This window comes from Cupressus sempervirens, chromosome 7 (genome assembly GCF_028749045.1).
Source record: "Cupressus sempervirens isolate cs-2001-9-10 chromosome 7, ASM2874904v1, whole genome shotgun sequence".
Taxonomy (NCBI): Eukaryota; Viridiplantae; Streptophyta; class Pinopsida; order Cupressales; family Cupressaceae; genus Cupressus; species Cupressus sempervirens.
In genome coordinates, this window is record NC_143124.1 from 245,245,044 (window position 1) to 245,267,216 (window position 22,173).

The 22,173-nt window shown below is 38.2% G+C and overlaps 1 protein-coding gene across 3 annotated transcripts in view; it reads left to right on the forward strand.

The window, feature by feature from the left end:
• Positions 1 to 22,173, forward strand: part of LOC149546411 (putative protein arginine N-methyltransferase 6) — a 248,429-nt gene that overhangs the window by 214,716 nt on the left and 11,540 nt on the right. The window lies entirely within an intron of this gene.

The following is a 22,173-nucleotide window of genomic DNA, read 5'->3' on the forward strand; positions in this document are numbered from 1 at the left end:
TGGTAGCATTGGTAAATGTTTGATAGGGATCAATATTAGGCCACTAGCATCCTAGTGGCTGGTTGGGAAGCTTTGTGTGGTAAACTAGTTTATCCTGTGGAAGTGAGGCCACTGGTCAGCTCTCATTAGGTTTGATCCCTGTCCATTTGCTAACCTTCCATTCATAGGAGTAGAATAGTGAGTAACTGGGTAGTCGAAGCTTAGAGAAGCAAGTTAAAGAAGTAAGCCAAATATCAGAACTCATCCATTCACCTCCCATAACCATCGCTTTCCCATCAACATCATCCTTGGCAGACACATCTTTCATCACCACCACCATCAACATTATTTGCCACCCGCACGTTTCACAAATCGAGCCACCATCACCTTCATCCCACCAAAGTCCAAGTCATCTTCGAATGAATAGCATAAGGCCGCCTACGTGATTACCAACAAATCACATCGATAAAACTGAGTGAGTATCCAACGGTGTAAGGAACATTGGAGTTATACTCATGTCTCATGAGTATTAACTTTTCAAGAGAGGAATTGTATGTTTGATATTCCGTGTCAAATGTTCAATTGCTAATATTTTATGTAAGTGATACAAAACTCGCATCAACAGCTTAATAATTCGTTTTTTTTTTAAATTTTCCTTTCTGCTGCATATGATCTTAATAAAGTAATCAAAGTTTTAAGAGTAATAGTTATTAATCACAATCCAGAAAGTTTCCTTGAACACTTTCCAATTGAGGAATTTGTTTTTATGTTATAATTCGCTATAAATCATCTTGGATCCAAGTCTTTGCTATCCAGGATTTGGGTGAACAGGCCTTGGTTCGGCGGAGCCAAAAGCGCAGAGGATTTGAATCGATTAGATTAATCTTGTCAAGTTGGCGAAAATTACTTAGAGACACAACATCGAGTAGGCAAGGCTCATAGGTCTCTAACTAGCGATTTTGATAACCAACACTATGTACCTTCGAAAATAACCCAAACATGTCAAGATGCATTGCACTTGAAAACTCAAATTTGAAATTGGGACTTGGGAAAGAACCAAAAGCATGAAAATGAATGAAAATTTCATATTTAAAAGAAAAATGCATTTTCCATGGCAAAGATTTTCACAAATGGCAACCATCTAGTAATTTCATACATAAAATCAGCAAGATAAGCATGAATTAAATTGCAAGGAGGAAGAAGTGTACTTACATGAAGATTAAGTGTCAAATATGAAGGAAAAAGATGCTCCAATGTTTGAAAACTTCTGCAAAAATGGTAAGACCTTTTCCAACTTTGCAAATTCGAATGGGAGAGGGCAGCAAATAAGGGATTCTTGTTAGAAGATGCCAAAATGTGCCCTAAAAACACTCCAAGATCCAACGTTTTTGAAGTTTCATGCTTGCAAGACGTTTTTTGGCAAAAAATGTTTTTCTTCATGTTGCAAGATCAAGACGTTTTTATCATTAAACCTCAAAATTTGAACTTCATTGCCAAGTAATCCCCAAAAAATGCCTAATCAATTTGGTTGGGAGGAAAAACATGCACTAAAAATAGATTTTTTTTGCATATTTCTGCAAAAACGTGATCCATCATGAAAGTTTTAGAAACATTTTTAAGGCAAATGAATCCATTTTAGAAGCAAGGAAACTCATTGCCATGCAAAACCATTTCAAATGGAACAAATCCCATGCAAATCCATTGAGTAAAACTCAAGTTATGAGAAAAAATGAAGGAATTTGGAGTTTTTCTTAAAAAACGTGCCCTAGGATTGATCTCCAAAAACAATTTTCAGTATGCTAAATCCATTCTTGATGCAAAGAAAATCATTTCCAAGGAAAAACGTTTTGAATGGAGAAGATTTCATGCAATTCCACCAAGAAAATCTCAAGTTATGGGCAAAATCGAGTTCGTGGAGGCCAAATGCATGCTTTTCCTTTCAAAATCGGACTTTTTAGGATGCATAGCATATTTTAAAACATGCTTTCCTTCCAAATTTAACCTTTTTAGGTGTAATGCATATTTTAAAATATGCATCAAATGAAAATGGGACCTTTTTGGCTGCAATGCATATTTTAAAATATTCTTCCAAGTGAAAATCAGACCTTTTGGAGAGGAATGCATATTTTAAAATGCATCTCACTTTTTAGATGCATAAGCATGAAAACTCCACTTTTCATGTCATGGCATCAAAAAGGTCCACTTATGGTGAACTTTTGATGTAATGATATGAAAAATGTCCACCAAAGTAGACTTTATATGCAATGGCATGGAAAAAGTCCACTTCTGATAATTTTTTACATGTAATTGCATATAAAATGACCACTTATGAAGTCTTTAAGTCATTTAATTCACTTAAAATAATAAAAATGTTACAAAATGGGTTATAAACAATATTTTATGAAATATAATACATAAACATCATTTTAAAGTAACATTTTAATAAGCATTTGATTTTTAAAACCAAAAATTTAAAATGAAACAATATAATTAGATAGTTAAGTGAAAAATTAAAAAGTAACTCAACTTAAAATTCTAACATAAAGTGCACTATAGTCACTTTAAGTTATAAATTTAAAATAAAAGTAACATAAAAACATAACAAAAAGTGAGTATAATGTTATATTTTTCAAAAAGTGAATGTCAAATTGAAAATATGATGTCGTGCTGATGCACCTAAAATGTCCACTTTTGAGGCACTAAAACGGGCATAACTCTTGATTGACAACTCCAATTGACCTCTAGGTTAGACCGAATTGAAGGGTAAAACGAAAGACATGATATGAGCAAAACCAAAGGATTAAAAACAAACAAAAGCAAACTCAAAAGTAAAGAACGGACGATGAAGGCTTCAAAAATCAAGCAAAGGCCCGACAAAAAGCAAAATGAAAAAGACTTGACGAAGGCCTTCAGTAAAACAATTTGATATTTGAATTGAAATGAATCAATCGATTAACATTAAACAATTAAATATCAAATTCAAGCTTAGAGAAATGCAAAACTAGCTTGGAAAAGTTTCGTGCTATTACCGACATTTTGTGATGACAAAATATAGGACGACATACAAAAAGAGCAACCCAGAAGGAGCGCTAAATGACGTCCGGGAAAGAACAAACATGAATGCAAAATAAGAGAAACAACAATAGACGAGAGAAGGAGTAGCTATCCTTTCTCAGTAGAAAGAAATCTAGCATCAAAGAGTAAGGCGTAGGACGAGCAAGGGTTCGGGCCTGTCTTTGAGAAACCTTGGAGATGGGGTGCTGCATTCTGAGAAATCCACGATGAGGCCTAACCAATTTGGTGTGCCCGGAGATGGGTGTAGAAGGTGGCCTCTTCATGCTCCTAGAAGGGGATGTGGGCGGAAAAAAGGCGGTGATGAGCTGATCAGAGGCTTGGCTCTGAGAAAACATGAGTTGTAAAGTGTGGTCCCACAGCTAAGTGGTCTTCTGGAGATAAAAAGCTAAACATTGCTGGTCGGAATAATTGAAAAAGGTCGAGATGGATTTGCAATCTCTGAATAAGCAGTGGAACCTCTTTTGATCTTGTAGTAGATGAGGCACCTAAAGATGAAATGGATCTTAGTCTCTGTCTTGGATAAAGTGCAAAGGCGGAAAATCCAGTCTTCTCTGGTTAGATAATGATCAATCTCATATGAAAGTATCATATGTCATAGTCTCAAAAGAGTCAAAAGTGTCATATATATCATATATGCAAGTTTCTTCATGTTTGGTCTCCTTCAAGGTTTCAAACTGTGCTGCTCGTTTCTCCCTTTCTGCTCAACTTCAAAATTGGATAACAATGAAGATATTAGGTTGTACCCATTTATGGCAAGCTAGAAGTATTGGGGTCACTAAGGAATAGAATACTAGTTTATTTTTTTAAAGTATGGTCAAGTTTTAACTAAAGAACGTTGCAATTCAGGAAGGACATATAGCCAGGCCATCCTCGAGATGGTTTGAGACAACCCCCTCGCCCACCACTTCCCTATCATTTTTCTATACCATTCCCCAAACTGGAAATGTTTTTGAAGTTTATTGTGTTTTTTGAAACGGCTACAACTTTGCTTGAAACATGCTTCCAGTTTTCCTTCTAAAATGCTAGTTTTCCAAAGTTAAGTGTCAAAACATGCTTCCAGTTTTCCTTGCTAAAATGCTAGTTTTCCAAAGTTAAGTGTCATTATATTTATTATTGTTCACTATTAAAGTATTAAAATCAGCATCAAGCATTTTATGGCTGTTCATAAAGAAAAATCATCATCATCATCAACATGAGGTATTGTAGGTAAACGAGAAGAAATACATGGAGTGCCAGTGATTCACTAAAACTATGTTGGTTATTAAACATCAGAAAACAAGTGAACTGTTTTGTGAGATGTTGAGGTTATTTTGATGTGGTCTTTAGTAGCTTGTTTGTCATTGCTGTTGTAAAGAAGCTGGTTGTTCATTTTGTTTTTCCAGATGAGCTCCAAGAGTTGAAGATGTTATATTTTAGTTTGGTGCAAAGATTTTATTACCTGTGTTTTATAATTATTGGATTCGTGAGGCATTTTAATGCTTTAGCTATCATATATATTTTTCTGGTGTTGTTGCTATCGGTTCTGCTGGTTGTTATGACATATTTTTTGTGTATATATGAGTTCATATCAATACTAATAGAAGTGCAAGTATTTTTTGTAAAACATTATGTCAAAATGGATGCAATATTATGAAAAAATTGTTTGATTTTGTGGGGGGTATTTCTGGATACATTTGAAAGTAATTTCATGTGGTTTTGAGCATCTTACTTTGCTTCATATTTTCTATGGATTTTTTCATTTTAATTAATTTGACAAAATATTCTATTTGCGATATTACAAGTTGGGTTATGTTGCATGATCCTACTTCTGCTTGGCCAACAAAATACCAAGCTCTTCCATATTATAGATTGGGAAGGATATCATATTAAATTTGTGAGTTTGTTTAAACTCACACAATTTTTTTAGAGTGCTTTTTTTGATAAAAATACTCTAATTGAAATGAATCTTCACAAATGATGTTCATGATGTAAAACATCCAACTCTTGAGTGTTCTTGCATCCTTGTGTAGTTATGTGGTTAAGCAAGGTAGTAATCATGATCAAGAGTTCTTTAGATGCATTATTCCTCACAACCTTGAGCAATTGATTAGGCTTGTTTGACTCTTTCAACCAATGTTTACATACTTGCCTCAAACAATCCAAGAGATGATCATTTCACGTGTCATCATACTCATCTGATTTTTTTATCCTGTATCTCCAAGCACACTAGCAAGCTAAAGGGTGGCCCAAGAAAATCAACACTAGACTTCACAATAGCATCTTTGCTAATGGTGCAAGTTTCTCTTTTTTTGGGCGGTCATAGTGCTTGGCATAAGAGATGAGCTGTTGGGGGGGAGAGGGGCTGGGGTGGATTAGTGTACGCTATTTCCAAATTCATTCAATATTGATTACCAGTAATAACTTCTTCAAGCATCATAACTAATATCAAATCCAAATCATAGTTAATTGCATTTACTACTCTTTGCGTAGTTATGAATCAACTAGTCAAATAACACAAGTCTACAAAAATGAAGACCAAATTTATGTGAAAGCTAGAACTGGAAAACCAAGGTGAAAATGGTTGTTTGGAACTACTATCCAGATTTTGTGTCGCAAAGATGTAATGAAGAATATACAATATGATATACAACAATCCCCAATTTTTATTTGCAGGCACCAATCTATACGACCAATCGATTCCCTAATCCAAGATTTGAGCACCAGCTTAGCAAGTGCACCACCAATCTCATTATTATAACGTCCCTACTTTAGTATTCGACCAAGTGTGTGTGCATTAGTCTAGTTCTACATGGTCCCAAGGGCTAACTAAGGGTTTAAATGGGTCTTAGAGTGTTTTGGCCTAGTCATCTCCAGTTTGGGCCAAAACATAGTTGATTTACTCAGTCTCAGGCATACTTACTATTTTTAGTAAGTCAATAGGACATAGGGGAGGCTAGTTTTGGTGATTGGATTTGATACTCTTTAGTGAGAGCTTTCCGATGAGCTATCACTCGTGTTGTTCGGAGTGCTATAGCTAATATATTTTTATGCCTGAAGTATTATTAAAGTAATAGTTAATTTAGTTGTAAAATATTAAAATGTTACTTTAATATTAAATTTTATGGGAATGTGTGCAAATCAAAGGGGGTGCCTAAGTGAGACATAAGTGATTATTTTAATATGTTTTATATTGCACATCTTTTATCCCACATTGCTCATGTGATTTGAATCGACTCTTGGAGAAAGAATAAAAGGGAGTGTTAGTGGCTTTATTCGGGAGGTTGAATATGAGAAGAAAATTGATGTGTGAGTTGCAGATCCCTTCTTGGCATTAGAGAACGTCTATCCTCTCTTGTGACATTTTAGACGTCATTCCCTTGGGGTTTGGCCTTTGGAATTCATTGCTATCAGCTTCATTAACATGCAGATTGGGCGCATTTCCAACTATAGGCGGATTGGGTGTTTGCTCATATCATTCCTGCTTCTTGTCTGATGCTTATGCCATTCTGAATGGATGATTTTATGAGGAGCTTGGACTGATTGAAGACATATTTTACTATAGCAGCACTGTAGCGCAACACTATTCATATTATTGTAGCGTAACACTATTCACATCACTATAGCACGACACTATTCATGTTACTGTAGCAGCAAGGTGGAAAGTCATTATTAGAACATTATGTTATAATGGTGGAGTAATTAGTGAGTTGAAAAGTCTGCTATGTATTTTGATTTTATTATTTTGAAAATTAATATTATTTTAGCAGTAGTTCAATCTTTAGTTTGCATATTATTATAAATTCCCTCTTCCCTAGTGTTCTTGTGATGAGCCCTCCTGTGATCGACCTCCTGGAGCATTTGACCCTCATCTCCTGCGATCGACCTTCCTCTCTGTGTTAATGGAGATCGCCGTTAACCGGTTCCTGCATTCGGGTTGTGTTTGGACTGCCTTGTTCGACTTGACTACGGGTGAATTATTGCACTTGGGTCGCATTAGGGTTGCCCCTTTGTTCCTGCATTCGAATTGCTTCTTGGTGTTTTTGCTTTCACGACTTTTATGCCTTGTCCATCCTTCCTCACTAGTATCCTTGTGATTCAATCTTTTGCTATGACGGATTTCTCTGGCATTCCTTCGCGGGTCTCCTCTCTTAATTGATTTCTCTTGCTTTCCTCTACAGGTCTGCTCGCTTAATTGATTTCTGTTGCTTTCCTCCGCAAGTCTCCATTCTCCACGGGTCTTCTCTCTCCATTTTCTTCAGCTTACAGGCCCTTCATTTCCTTGTCCTCTGTTGTGGTTCCTAATACATGTATGTTGATGGTGTGGGGTCAAAGAGTCTACGTATTCTGCCCTTAAACAACAGACCGTTGTTTATCTCTCTGCTCTCTGCCATATTTGCTGGTGCATACATTTTTGTTGGTGTGGTATTTTTTATGGGAGTCTATTGCCTTTCATGTGTAGACAAATATTATCTATTGCACAAAAAACATGACTACTGGTGATGGTTGCTCTCAAAATCAAACTCTAACCTACAAACATCTTTGTGAATGTTTGAACAAACTTAAAACTGATAATTCTTTGCTCAGAGATTAGCTTGCTGCATTAACAAAAGAGATTACAGAACTCAAACAAGCTATAGGATTGAATACCTCACGTATTCAGTGTTTTTTCAATACCTTCATCTCTAAAACTGTAGGCTTAAAGTCCAATATAGAATCTGTCATTGGCCAACTAGATGGGTTAGAAAAAATCAAGGAACAACAAATTGAATTGGCCACAATACAGTCTTCTCTGATTGCTGAAACTGGACAAAAGCTGAAGTCTTGGGCCTCTCTTTGCACCAACACTGATACTACTACACCTCGGTTGAGTTTAGACAAGATTGTTCAGGGAAAGATTAAGGATGAACGTGTACGACGTGCACGTGAACTCAACTTACGTGTCTGTGGTCTCCCATCCACTTCTGATTCTCTTTTTGCTGGACACTCTTTCCTTGCTGACTAGCTTAGTATCTTCGATATCACTTTAGATAAGTGCTGGTTTGGTTCTAGAGAAGCCCTTTTCATCAGATTCTTCTCTTTCTCGGATAGGCTTCGTGCTCTTATAACGAAGAGAAATTTGTTCTCTCTCTCTCTCTCTCTCTCTCTCTCTCTCTCTCTCTCTCTCTCTTCTAAGATTTATCTTGACGATGATCTCACGAAGGCACAGGTTACAGAGCTAAAACATGTTAGGGGTGTTGTGGTAGAGGCTAGGCAGGTTGGAAAATGGGTAGTTATAAGGAATCTTAGAGTAGTTGTTCGTGATTCTCCTCTTAGTGGATGGGAGGCGAGACGACCCTCTAAAACCACATGATGGTTTAGACAATAGTTTGACAAGAGGAAGCTTTCTTCTCTTCTTGTCAATTGTTGGAATGGTAATGGCTCTTTGTGGTCACTACCTAGTCTCTTCCATGAGGCGGTGGGGTCTACTAATATTTTGGCTGTTATGGAAACCCATGAGTCCCATGTGCCCTCTTCCTGGTTACTGTGGATACCAGTGGTTGTCTGGTTTGCAGAGAAGAGGTTTGTACATTCGGTGGGGCCCGCGGGTTCGGGGTGTTGTTTGTTTGGTTTGAGATGATATTTTCAGATACACATCAGTGGTTCATGCCAACACCTTTGCCAGATTCATGTGGGTCCATATTTGTCGTCGGAATCACCATCTGAGGGACATCTTTCTTGCTGTTTGTTACTTTCCACCGACATCTCCATATGCCATTCATGAGGTTGAGGATGGGGATCCTTTTTGTGACCTTCAGGAGAGTATCTCATAGTTTGCAGCTTTGGGTGACATCATTATTGTTGGAGACTTCAACGCTTGAACTAGGAAACTCCAGACACCTATGCATGAGTGGGGTTCTGATTCGATCTATACTTCTGAGATAGACTCGAGTAGTTTGGGTCTTTAGCGTACCTCAGATGATACTCTGGACCGCTCTCTTGCTATGGTCGCCACCTCCTATAGCTTTGTGAGTCTTCCGGTTTGTTGATTCTGAACGAGTTATCATCTTTTCCTAGCTCTGACCTCTTTACCTGCTAGCCCCATTGTGGTGCCATGACCTCTTCTTCCTTCATTCCCTCCATTAATAGTTTGACTATTTCTCATCTCCTTTTTGTTGACCATGCCCTTCTTTGCATTGCTATCCGCATCTCTCCCTGTTTGTCACCTTCTCCCCATTCCCCTCTCATCCTGCATGACACTGCCTGCACCCCTAGTCACTTCCACTACCTCGACCGAGATGCTGAGCTCTTTTCCTACCACCTTAGGAGACTTTTGACACTTGCTAGTTTTAGTGATTCATTTGCGGCCTCTGGCATGTTTGATACACTAGCTTTTGCCATTTGGGAGTCCGCTGTCCTTTCTACCGCTCACCGCTCTCCTCCCTCTCAGGTCTAAGCGTTGAATACATGTCCTGTAAACCATTGGTTTGATGTTGATTGTAAAGCTTTCCATCGCTTTGTTCTCTTAGCTTTTGAGATTCAATCCCCTACCTTCACCCACTTGCGTTTCTCCTACCTCCATTTTCTTCACCACAAGAAACGCTCGTTTTCTGCTTCTCAGTGCAGATCCCTTTGCTCCACGCTTACCTAGAACCCCAGATCTTTTGGTGTACCCTTTTTCCTCGTAGCACCCCCCCACCCACTTCTTCCATCCTTGAGTTTCACTCTCTGACCTCCTACACCACTATGCTTTACAATATTTAGGACAACCAACTCTCCATTCCACTCCACCTCCCTTTTGTCATCTGTTCAGCTCCTCTAGTATTTATCAGGCCATCAGATCCATGAGATGCAGTCTGGTGGTAGATGAAGAAGGTTTCCAGGCAAAACTTTTCAAACTTGGTGCTTCGGTCCTTGGTTCCTATCTTCCTACACTCTTTAATAGAGTTGTTTGTACTGGATTTCTTGAGCCCTAGTCGCGACATGTGATTTACCCTATTTATAGGTCTAGGACTACTTCTGACCCTGGTAACTACAGGACTATCATGATTGGGCATACTTTTGTCAAAGTTTATGCCACTGCTCTAAACACTATACTGTCCAGGGATCTTGATAGGAAAGGGTGTAGAGAAAGAGGTCAAGTTGGTTTTTGGGCTAATTACTAGACTATGGATCATGTTTCTACGCTATGGGCTATTATTGAGGAGGCTAGACATCGCTTTGAGAAGGTCTACTATTGTTTTGTGGACTTTCGAAAGGCTTTTGATTTTGTTCCTAGGATGGCCTTATTTCAAAAACTTAGAGAGATTGGGATTTTAGATATGGTATTGACTGCTATTATGCATTTGTATGAAAAGGTGATTGGTCGTTTTAGGACACTAGAGGCTTTTCTGTTCCGATTCAAAGCACCATTGGGGTGAAGCAAGACTACCCCCTTTCTCCCACACTCTTCGGGTTATATATTTATGAGTTTGAGGATTTCCTTGCAAACTCCTTGCAGCTTGGAGATGGGTTCTATTTACATCTGATCTCCATTTTTTTGTTTGTTGATGATGTTCTCTTGGCCTCTTCTCCTGACAATTTGTAGAGACTCTTTGATGGTTTGGCTTCTTTTTGTAATCGGGGTCAGCTTGTGGTCAATCTGGCCAAGACTCGGGTCATGATCTTTAATTGTTTAAAGACCTCTTACCTTCATTTCTTCTTTCAAGGTCAAAAGGTTGAGATTACTTCTTCTTACATGTATCTCAGGGTGAAGTTCTCAAGACCACGCTTCAGCCTGAGATTGACTATTCAGTCTAGAGTTAGTAAGGGCATGGGCTCTTTGTCCATGCTCAAGAGACACTGTTTCAAACACCATTTTTGGGACATTTCGTCCAAGCTGTCACTCCTCGACTCCTTGGTTCGAGCGACTGTTCTCAATGGCTCGGTAGTTTGGGGACTTTCTCTTCTTGCTTCTGATTGGGCCTCTATTGAGCGTGTTCAGACATTGCTTTTATGGCGTATCATCAGATGTCATAGACACATCCCCCACAACATTGTTTTGGTCGAGTTTAGAGCTCATCCTTTCAAACTTGCAGCCATTTTTGACTTGATTTGATTTCTCCATCGGCTTCGAGGCTTTACGGATTTGGTTGTTGACCAAAACAGATATTCTCATTTGGCATATTGTTCTTTTGTTACGGTTATGAGATCCGACACTAGCATTAGATCTCGTTGTTGGTATGCTCAGGCCACCTCTCTCTTGAGTTTGATCGGGATCGAGATTGATCATCTCCCTCCTTACCACTTTTCGCTGGATGCTCCTGCTCACCTCCTTCCTTAATGTTGGGAGTTGAATGAGCATGTTAGACAGGATATCTATAGACAATACATTATCACTACCTGGCGTAATCCTCCTGGCGGATGACGTCCGAATATGGCCTTCTATTCTGAGCATTTTGTTGAGACCCAAAATGGTATTATTGTCCGCCTTCCTTATCTTTATCGACGCTAGAGTCACGCTTTGAGATTCTCTTTGGGCTCATTCATAGTTGGCTCTCACCGTCTTTGGGTTCACACTGATCACCATATGGTTAGAGGGGATTGTATTTGTTGTCTATGTACTTTAGCAGAGGTGGAGACTGAGACTTACTTTATATTTCACTGTCCTATCTACTATGAGATCAAAGGGAGATTTTACTGTGTATTTGGAGATTGTTTTTCCCATTCAGTGTTCTTTACTTATATTGACTAGCGGTGCCTTGCACTTTACCTACGGCAGGCCACCCAACTCGATTATGCCCTTCAGTCACTCATACCATAGGGCCATATTTCAGACCAACTCATCATCGCCTTTTTCTCTCCCTTGTATTCTCCATGGGGCGTGAAAAGGCCATCCAACACTATTCACTCTAGATCGGTCCGACATTATACTAGTCTTTCCAAGGAGCGACACCCATCCAGTGATTACCAACGTGGATCTAAGGCTCTTGATCGTTCACGGCTCTACCCTTCTATGGCTGATTTCTTTGTACCAAGGAAGGATTCTTAATCCTTACCTTGGTTTTTCTAGTTGTGTTTTGGTGCACCTGCTTTGGTCGGCTCTTTTGTTTGTATGCTTAGTCCCATAAACCCTTGTGGTTTCTTGTTGGACATTTATATTAGTATCTTATCTTGTTCATGTTATGTGGTTTCAAATTTATGCAAAGACATGAAAACAAACAAACATTTTGTTTCTGGAGCCATAAAGGGGTTTAAACATTTAACGGAGAAATTAAGAGTTGGATGCAAATTATTTGACTAAATTCCTATCAGCAGTTTGTTCAGTTTCTGGGCATTTCTAGGGTGCCCATTACAATTAGAATACAAGAGATATGATGTGCGAACCTACAAAGATGAATACTTAGCTTTTTCCTAATCTCATCAGCATCAAAACATCCTCTTGCATGGTGCATATGATTTTCAGATGAAACCTCAATAATGACTGTGCTACTCATTTAGCATCACCCACATACTTGCACATCTACTCATTCAAAGAGACTAGGAATGAACCTTGTTCAACTTTACACACACTCGGACACATAACATTAATCCAAATGGGTAGTAGGCCAAGTCCAAAAGCCTACATGTTACACCAGGACTATACATCACCTAACAAAATTTTCATTGGTGTTTTTTTCAACTAGGTTATGTGAAACCCTCTAAAGACTAGCCATTCTTATATTTAAGGGCTTTCAAGTTTTGGCTCTGCAAACTATTGAGGGTGATCTTATGACAATATCCCACAACTACAACCTTCAAACCCATGGATATCATTTTAAGAGATATTTTTCTCTTCATACAATCCATATTTCATTGCTTAATCCATTTTAGCTAGTTCTTATGGATTTCAATTCTTGTAGGATTAAGGAAAACTGAAACCCTTTTCTAACAAAACTGAGAAAAACATGAAAGCAAAATATTGTTTTTGATTTTATGATTCAAGGAAACTTTGAAACCCTAACCTTTAAATCTGCTAGAGCTAGATCAGTGCCTTACTAGGGCAATAGATTCTGGTTGCACAAATACAACTACAATTGGAGAATGCAAACATCAAAGCTCTCGGGCTTAACAGACTTTATGCATTACAATGCTCATGATTTAATTCTTCTTTTAGATCCTAAAAGAATATATTAAATCCCCTATATTCTGATCAAAGCATCTTAAGTGAAGACCAAAACATAAACTGTAAAAAAATTCACAGATTTGAGATGATAAAGAGTTGCTTCATAACCTCATGAGAATTAACACATGAAAATAGGAGACAATTGATTGTGAAAGCTTGAAACTCCATTTCATTATCAGTTTTGAAAATTCTTACAATTGTATTTGATATGCTTTATCATTTTGCTACAGACTCCTAACAGGAACACTATCTACAAACTCCAAAGATTAGGATTACAAAATCAGGTATGTAATATGATTCACTATGAAAACCTCGGAATGAGCCCTACACAATGTCTATGAATTCCCTTTTATAGAACAAGGGAGCAAAACAAGCTTCAAGCATGTGGGCACAGGTTAATTTGTGACTTGACAATTTAAATTACAAATTACCTTGAAACTCAGGAAGTTAGAAATTATAAAATAGAAAATGAGATGTGTTGCAGATACAATTTCTCTTTTGGTGGGTGCAAATTGTCATAGCAAACTTGTTGGTTTGAGGGACAAATTAGTCTTCTAATGCTAACTTTAAATTTGTTGCTGACCTAGTAAACTGGATCATTCTTCATCTTGGTCAAGACCATACTTTGCTTGCCACTGAATGAACACTTCTTTACTTGGCCAAGTATACTTAAACATATTCTCCAACTTCTCAATTTTCTTGTTATACGTTGATTCAAGCAGTGCTCTTGACTCCATTTGGTATTTCCCATAAATCTACTCAAAGGTATATAACTCATCCAACAACTTGTTCAATTTAGCAACATTTTCTTCATCATCATATACCATTTATAGCAGCCTAGACAACAAAGAACTGATTTCATCTTTCCATTGATCTCTTGTCTTAGGGTTTCCCTGATCATCTTTGTTGTTGGGCAACAAGGTGCACTCCATCTGCTAAATTGTCATCAATTTCTGCTCAAGGTGTGATGAAAGTATTGTCATTGATGTCAAAGTCGATCAGGGAGATTGATGGAAATTTTGTGTTTTGGATTTGGAAAGATAGTTAACACCAGTGCATCATCCCACTGATTTATAGAAATTGGTAATTCAACAAAGTATATACATTGACCAAGACTTGCAATTTATAAAATGACAGGCAGTGGGAACTTAATTTATATGGAAATTCTTAGCATTGGTGAAATACATAAGGAGTAGAGATGTACACATAACAGCTTGAAGCAATAGCAAGTGAAAGAAGATTTGTTAAGAGACTACATTCACAAATGATCCACAGACAAAAAATAAAAGTGTAAATCACATGATTTTGCTGATGTATATTGCATGTGTGTGCCTCAGGAGTGATGTGTATAGCAGCGACTACACATGCAGCGATTACAAAAAGATATTATAGTTGATTAAAGCAGAGAGGAAATAAATATGAAAGTTGCGACAATGCAAGTCAAATGTTTGAGTCGCTACATAGGAGCTCGACTCTTCCCACTTTCCGACGTGAGCACTATATATAGTAAATCATAGTTATAAAGTCATGATGGTCTTAAGATAATGTATAACGTATAAGTGAAGCATTGGAGGTAGAAAAGTGTCAAGATGATGTATTCTTGGCTGGGCTGGAATTAAATTATAGGATTGTCTTGTTTACCGTATAGGGTAAGAAGCTTAACACATGTATAACACGATTCAACGCAGAACAGATACTTTATGCATATATGCATTTACTGATTACAATCCGAATACAATGACTACAATGATCACCATGATGATTCCAAAGTCCATCTCGGACGTGTACATATACCTTTCCGAAGGGGTGACTCAAGCGTCACGTGCCCGTTCGGATACTACTCTACTCATCGGCTATACTATACATTTTACTGACAACATCATCCTCCCCAAAAGAAAAGTCATCTTTAGATGACAATACAACAAAATTCAGAATAACAAAATACATCAATGCATAAGTACTAGACAGAGGGATGTGTCTGCGTCTGCATCCTCAACTCATTCAGCTCCGTCCATAGCTTGTAGACCTGTTCTTTCCTAATCTTCAGCTTTGCTTCTGCTGCCATCTGAAGCTCTAGAGCGGATTGCATCATCTCTCTAACTTCTCCCAACTCCTTTGCTGCCATCTTTTCTTTTTCTGCTAACATGGCTGTCCTCTTGGATTGCCAAGCCACCCTCTTAGATTCCCAGGTTGCCCTCTCTGAAGCTAACCTGGCAGCTGGCTCCTCCCGAGCTCTCTCAGCTGCTACCTGATCCGCTTGACTCCTCTAAAGAGTGTAGTACGCCTCCCTGTGTAACTTCGCCATCTCATGAATCAGAGCCTCTACCCGACTCTCCATCTCAGGGTCTCTCGTCGTGGACTAGTCCTGCCGCATCTTCGCGGTTTCCACATCCGGCCATCCCCTCTCCTCAAAACAAACTGTAAAAGCAGCTGGACATCCCAACCTCATGAAGGATATGACTCCCTCTAGCTCCTTCACCACTGACTCCAATGCTTGAGTCTTTGCTGAAGCTAACACTTGGCAAGCCCGAGATGCTAGAGCTGCAACATCATCAAGAAAAATTGCCTCTGTCATTGCTATCTCCTGCGCTACTGGGTGTACCTACTGTGCACCCATAGCCCTCTCCACTGCCTTCGTCATACGCTCAACAGCACTATGCAGTACTCCCTCACTTTGTGCCTGCCCAACCTCCTGTAATGGGTTCTCTAGAACTATTTCCCGTGTGGGTGTCGACAAGTATGTCACTCGAGGTGCCAGGGTTCGGTGGAACTTTGTACTCAAAAAAGCACTCACCTTCTGGGTTCGGCTCTCTCTCTCTATCCTGCTCAGGTGATGCCAACAGTGCCATATCTACTGTGACCACCGCATCAGAACCTACTACATCCAGTTGGACACCTAATGCCCCCAACTCCTTGCCTGTCGCTACCTCCATCACCTTTGTCTTTGTGTCTATTTCTGTATCAGGTATCAAAGTCTAATCTCTTGTATCTAGTAGAGTCTCACGAGCTGGCTCCATCGGTACCTCCGGAGCTGCTATCTTTGTTGGTGACGGATGTAACTCCGCTACAGCTCGTGTCTCTATGGTGGGTTGTGTCATAGTTGAAACTGGTGTCATCATCACTGGCTGCCTTAACTGTCCAAACCTTGGAATACCATGTATGCCTATAGGAACCAAGTGTGTTGTAGCCGAAAGCACAGGCCGCGGAAATCTCAAAGGTGTAGCTATAATCACTTCTACCTCCTTGTCCTCTTCCTCTTCCCCCTTAGACCCACTCTCCTTTGAAGATGTTTCCTCTCGGCCACTATCTATGTTTCCACCATTCGACCTTTGTCGCTTTTGCCCTACGGTTTTGGTGCCTAGAGTATCCAAATGCCTCCACTGCATAATAGGTGGTTAGCCAGGCGTGAGTGGTCTCAGTTTTGCCTCTAGTGCATCATTCGGGATCATCTGCATCGTCGCATCCAAGAACAAACCAATAGTATAATGTGGCATATAGAACGTTTTATGCTGCAAAGTGAGAAACTCCGACATTCGTTCGACCAATAATGCTGCCCAATCATAAACCTTGCTGTGCAAAATCTCGTTCATCATGGCTACATGGGAAAAAGAGATATTTGAAGTGCGGCTCGAACTTGTGAGGTGGCTTTTCACTTTATCCATCAAACAACGCCAATGACCCTCTTGAATATTAGATTTCTTTAACCCTCTAACCTTGGATGTGTCTGAAAGAGCCTCTTGTTCTGCTTGCGATAGGTCTCTGCACACAAGTTGTATCAACTTCAACTTCACTTCACGGCTCATCTCAAACAAATGTCAAAGTAATTTCATCAAACAAATGTCAAGAAGTCCAGCCTGGAACAAGTAATACTGAGTGTGTTGTAGAAGTTACTAGCATAAATGATTTACTGAAGATTATTAGGAACAAGAAGGAAATTGAATCTTTTCACCAGATTTCTAAATGGTCTCCAATGCACTAATATTGCAACAAGGATGATAAAATTGCCAATCCAACCACTGTATGCTTCAATTTTGTGAACAATATCTGTGAATAATACAATATTAAAAGATTGACAAGGATGTACATATAGTCAAGCCAAAGAATATATTAATGGAGGACTGGTTCCACCTCACTTCTTCCCATACTCCGACCTGGTACCAAGAATGTTTGCACCCTAACACCATCTGAATCTCGACTGTATAATAAGCCGGCGGCTAACAGTTAAGCAATCTTCACGTGTTCTGTCGTGACCCTTAGTCGGGGTGTGTTTTAGATCCCTGGTGCTACGGACGATGAACCCAAGTTTTCTAACACTGCTACGGCTCCCCCAAGACACTTGACTATTGTTTGCGGAACTTGCAACTTCCCACAATCGGTGAGAGTTACACCAGCAACTGGCCCGAGACTCTCCTTGCAATCTCCAATGTCAATGAAGGTATTTGCTGTATGTAGGCGATGCCAAAGTAGAAGGCTCAGTCAGTGAACTGAAATGGTGTCTCTCTTACAAGTATACTCGTGTTCCCACACAATGTTATTCACCTTTGGTTACTCCCATCAGATACTAGTTCCTGTACCCAGAATACGATTCTACCATTGGAATTTCAAAATCACGGATTCAAACTATGTGTTTGCTGGCTGGCTCAACTGTACTTACCTCCATTTGCTTCAATTTCTGAACATCTCTTCCATTGCCGATTTTCTGCCGAACCTATACAATACTATAAGAAAGGAAGATTGGGGTGACGCCCAACTCCCTTGGAATCTCCAAACTTGAGGGCTTTCGTCCTCACAGTTTCAAACCAGTCATATTAAAGCAACCAAAACTTGCAATATTTCTATTCATAAATTCTTGTGTGTAAATCCCAATGCAAGCTCCTTATTTTATAACCTCGAAGTGAGGGAAAAACAATAAGGGATGTGGGATAAAACAACAATTTCGTCCTATAGTCACTTAAGTCACCTTATAATGTAAATGACTTAATAACATAAAGCAACTTTATTCCATACACTTAATAACTGAAGTACATAAGATAAAATCTCTGATGTGACTGGTAGGCATCCTGATAGCTAGTGCCGTTAATCTATCCGGATGTGGAGATAGATTAACCTGGCACCAAAGCACTAGTGCGGAGAAGGGAACATGACACGAGAGCTTCCAATTTGTATATCAGGAGATTTAAATTATATCATAAGGTCCAAAATAACAAGCAGAAAATAAAGAGTATTACATATTGGCAATTTATATACCCTCAGAAAGAGGACAAACTTAGCAATAAATACAAAATAAGATAAGAAAGCCACACAAGACATGAAACTGGCCAAATCAAGTGAACCAAAGTTCTTGTGCATTAATATTGGAATGAAGGAAAGATGACAGTGAATAAAAACAGAAGACTGCTTTCAAAGTTTACGGTGATAATAATACACATAAGTTAATGGCAATTATTTTGCAATTCACTGCAAATCTGAAATCGCCAAACACATAAGATAGCGATGATAAAAAGATAGCACAACAAATCGATAGGCATAGTCTCTATTCAATTGCAAAGCATGGGTTTGAAGTTGCAGAATGTGATAAATGAATCGATGGGTAAGGATGTTTTAATACTATTCATAAGTGCCTTGTAACTTATCCTGATGCAGAGATACATCATCAGCAACCTATAATAAGGATATCTATCACTTTACAAGCAACAAGGAAAGTCTATAGTGTCTTACAGCAGAAGATTTAAATAAAAGCAGTGAACAGAGGTTGATGTCGCTTTTGTATTTAACATAAACTTGCACTAAGGAAGACAGAGCCCTGAGGCAACGAATCAGTACGAATGACCATAGCATTTATAGCATTTGAATTTATACAGGCTGCAATATTGGCAGTGTTTAATAATTAAACAAAAGATACGATTCAGTTAGGTCTCGCTGACTTTAATGCCAATCATAGCAATGATAGTAAATAATAATGTCTAGTCACTTGTATAAAGTAACTCAGTCAGCATGGGTGACACAGCTTGGACACACAAAGAATCATATGCAGCGATATATATTTGTAAAAGATGAAGGCATTGAAAGCAACATGCCAATGATTATAATACTCAAATCAGGTTACGTAAAATAATTGAAGTTATAATAGAAGTGTAACCAAAGTATTTGGTTCCTCTATAACAACAATGAAATATTAATAAAACAGCGACAAGATTGGGAACAAAATATTGAGGAAATGTTTGCAAATTGTAATTTGCATATGTTGTCTGCCATGTCGTCACAAGTTTCCAGAAATAAGTCAGGATGAGTCAGTTATGAAGATCTATGGAAGCCATGAATTATTAAACTCCAACAATATTCATTATATTGTTTATTGGTAATACAATAGAGAAGATGTGTGATTTGCATGAAGGGTTATCATAAACTCTTGATTAAGTGAATGGTAAAATGAATTAAAAAAAGGGCACATTGATTGGAAATGAAAAGCTATGTCTTTTCTATGTGGAAGATATAAAATAAATAAAAATAAGTCATTTGCAGATAAGTGTGAGGAGAAATAAGTATAAAAAGAATATATCTCAAAATTATAAGAAGAAAATTTGAGGATGAAAAACAAAGGGTAAAGTTGGAGTTCAAAGAAATGCATTGTAAGAAGATTGAGAAGTGATAAGAGGAGAATGGAAGAAATATATAATCAGATTTTTAATCTGATATATATGTTCATATAGAAGAAATATGAATGTAAATGAGAAGAATATGTGAGTCAGTAAAGTGGAGTGTGCAAAGCGAAAAAGTCAAATTAAAGAGAGAAGGGTATATGTATGCTGAAGTTGAATTCATACGGAAATAACAGATTGAAGAAAAGAAATTTGTGCAATTAAAATATCCATCATTAACTGTAAGGGTAACAAAAACAAAGGTGGAAATAACTCTCGCCTGTTCTTTTGTTTTTCTATGTCTTTTGGCTTTTGCTCTGGCTTTAGGCCGTGGTAATACATGTCTTTTTTCCTGGTCTTTTCTTAGAACTTTACTTTTTGGCTGGGCTTTATGCTTATTATCAGCCTCTGAACTTATACTTTTTTGGCTGGGCTTTCACGCTTATTATCAGCCTTATATATTTTAACTTTTGGGTTTCAGGATCCCTGTAAAACCTGTTTATCTGATAAAAAACAAAAACAAAGGTGGAAGATAGTTTAATCAATAGTTGAGTAGGAGCTTCTAGTAGGTCAAAGCCTGCAAAGTGTAGGAGTTGGAGCTTCTATTAGGTTAGAGCCTATGAAGTAAGAGAGTAGGAGCTTCCAGTAGGTCGGAGCCTGCGAAATGTGGGAGTTGGAGCTTCTAGTAAGTCAGTGCTCATAAACATAGGGGTTTGAGCCTCTAGTATATTGGAGCCTACAAAACATTGTAAAAGAACAAGTTTATTTATAAAGCAATTATTTCTCGTTGTTTTCTCCTGCATTGGGTTTCCATGTAAATATTGTGTCATTGTGTTCATGTGCATAATTATTGAATTCAGTGTTGTCGGTAAATGTATAATGTAGCCGATGGGTAGAGTAGTATCTGAATGGGCGTGTGATGCTTGATTCACCCCTTTGGAAAGGTATATGTCCGAGATGGACTTTGGAAGCATCATAGATCATTGTAGTTATTGTAATTGGATTGTAATCTGCAAGTGCATACATAAATAAAGTACCTGTTCTGAATTGAATCGTGTTATACATGTGTTAACTTTTTACCCTATGCGGTAAACATTCAACATTTAAAGTTATTAGAGCAATTATTTGGATAAAAAGTTTTTAATTGGCAAAGTAGTTATTTACGGATTCACCCCCTGCCCCCCCTGTCCCACTCTTAGTATAGTCATGTGCTCTTCAAGGTGCACCTCCAACTTATGGTGAATGCTACCACCTCAAGAATCATAACAATGTTGAATGCTTTTTTCAATTCAAGTGACTTTTTGTCACTACACCTTGATCCCTTAATTAAATCCATCAGCAATTGTTTTCTTGTAAGCCATTTGGTAGGTGTATCAGAGGCTCTCTTCACCATGGCATTGCCCTTGAATTGATCATATCTTCGAAATAAATTAGGTTTCTCTGTTGATGGAGACAAGGCCAACACTAACTACAATCCACAATCTAGATTGAAAATTGAACTTGATAGATCATGATCAATTTTTTCTTCACTTTTTGATAGTGCCTTTGTTCTTTCCTTGCATAGTGGAACATGAGGGTTGTGGCTATGTTCCATCCAAGAAACAATATACTTGCATCTTTTACCATTTGCTTAGCCTCTTCCAATGTCATCTTATTGAGCTTTGAAGTCAAACGATTTCATCATCTTTTCGTCGACTTTCGTGCACTTAGAGGGTGGAACTTTCTTTCTTCCTTAATTCCCTTTTGATACTCCCTCACAAAGTCTTTGGAGTCTTTTGATTTGATAAATTCTTCATCATTGATGATTTGGGAACAAGCTAGTGCTTTGATGTCATTAATAGAGTCATTTACAACCTGCAACCTTTCTATTGATCTATCCTCTGGCTTCACAGGGACTATACTCCTTATGACTTGATCTTTTGGAGAAGGCAGAGAGGATGGAGTATAGGGAACAAGTGTATAGTTAACTTATTTCTATTCATGATGGATAGCTTTCTCAAGATCTTCAACATCAATGATCTTTACCTGTCTCTTTCTTGGGCAACTCTAGAAACTTTTTCTTTTTTGTTGAAGGCTACTATGATTTATGAGGTTGTTTTCCTCTCTTCAAGAGATCTTCTGCACTCATTAGTATCTTCTGAATTCTGACCCAAAAATCAAGCTCATCATGTAAGAAGCAAAGAAAATTAGGGTCTTTCTGACTTCTCAATTCTTTGACCTTCGTTGTCATACTTCACTTTCTTCTCCTATCATTCACAATCTCAAATCTGGAGCAATTCTTTATAATATCCTCTTCAACCAAAATCATGTGTGAAATTTGGCATGAGAGTTCTCATAAAATCCTCTGGGTGATAAGCTCTAACCTATTCATAACTCATCCTA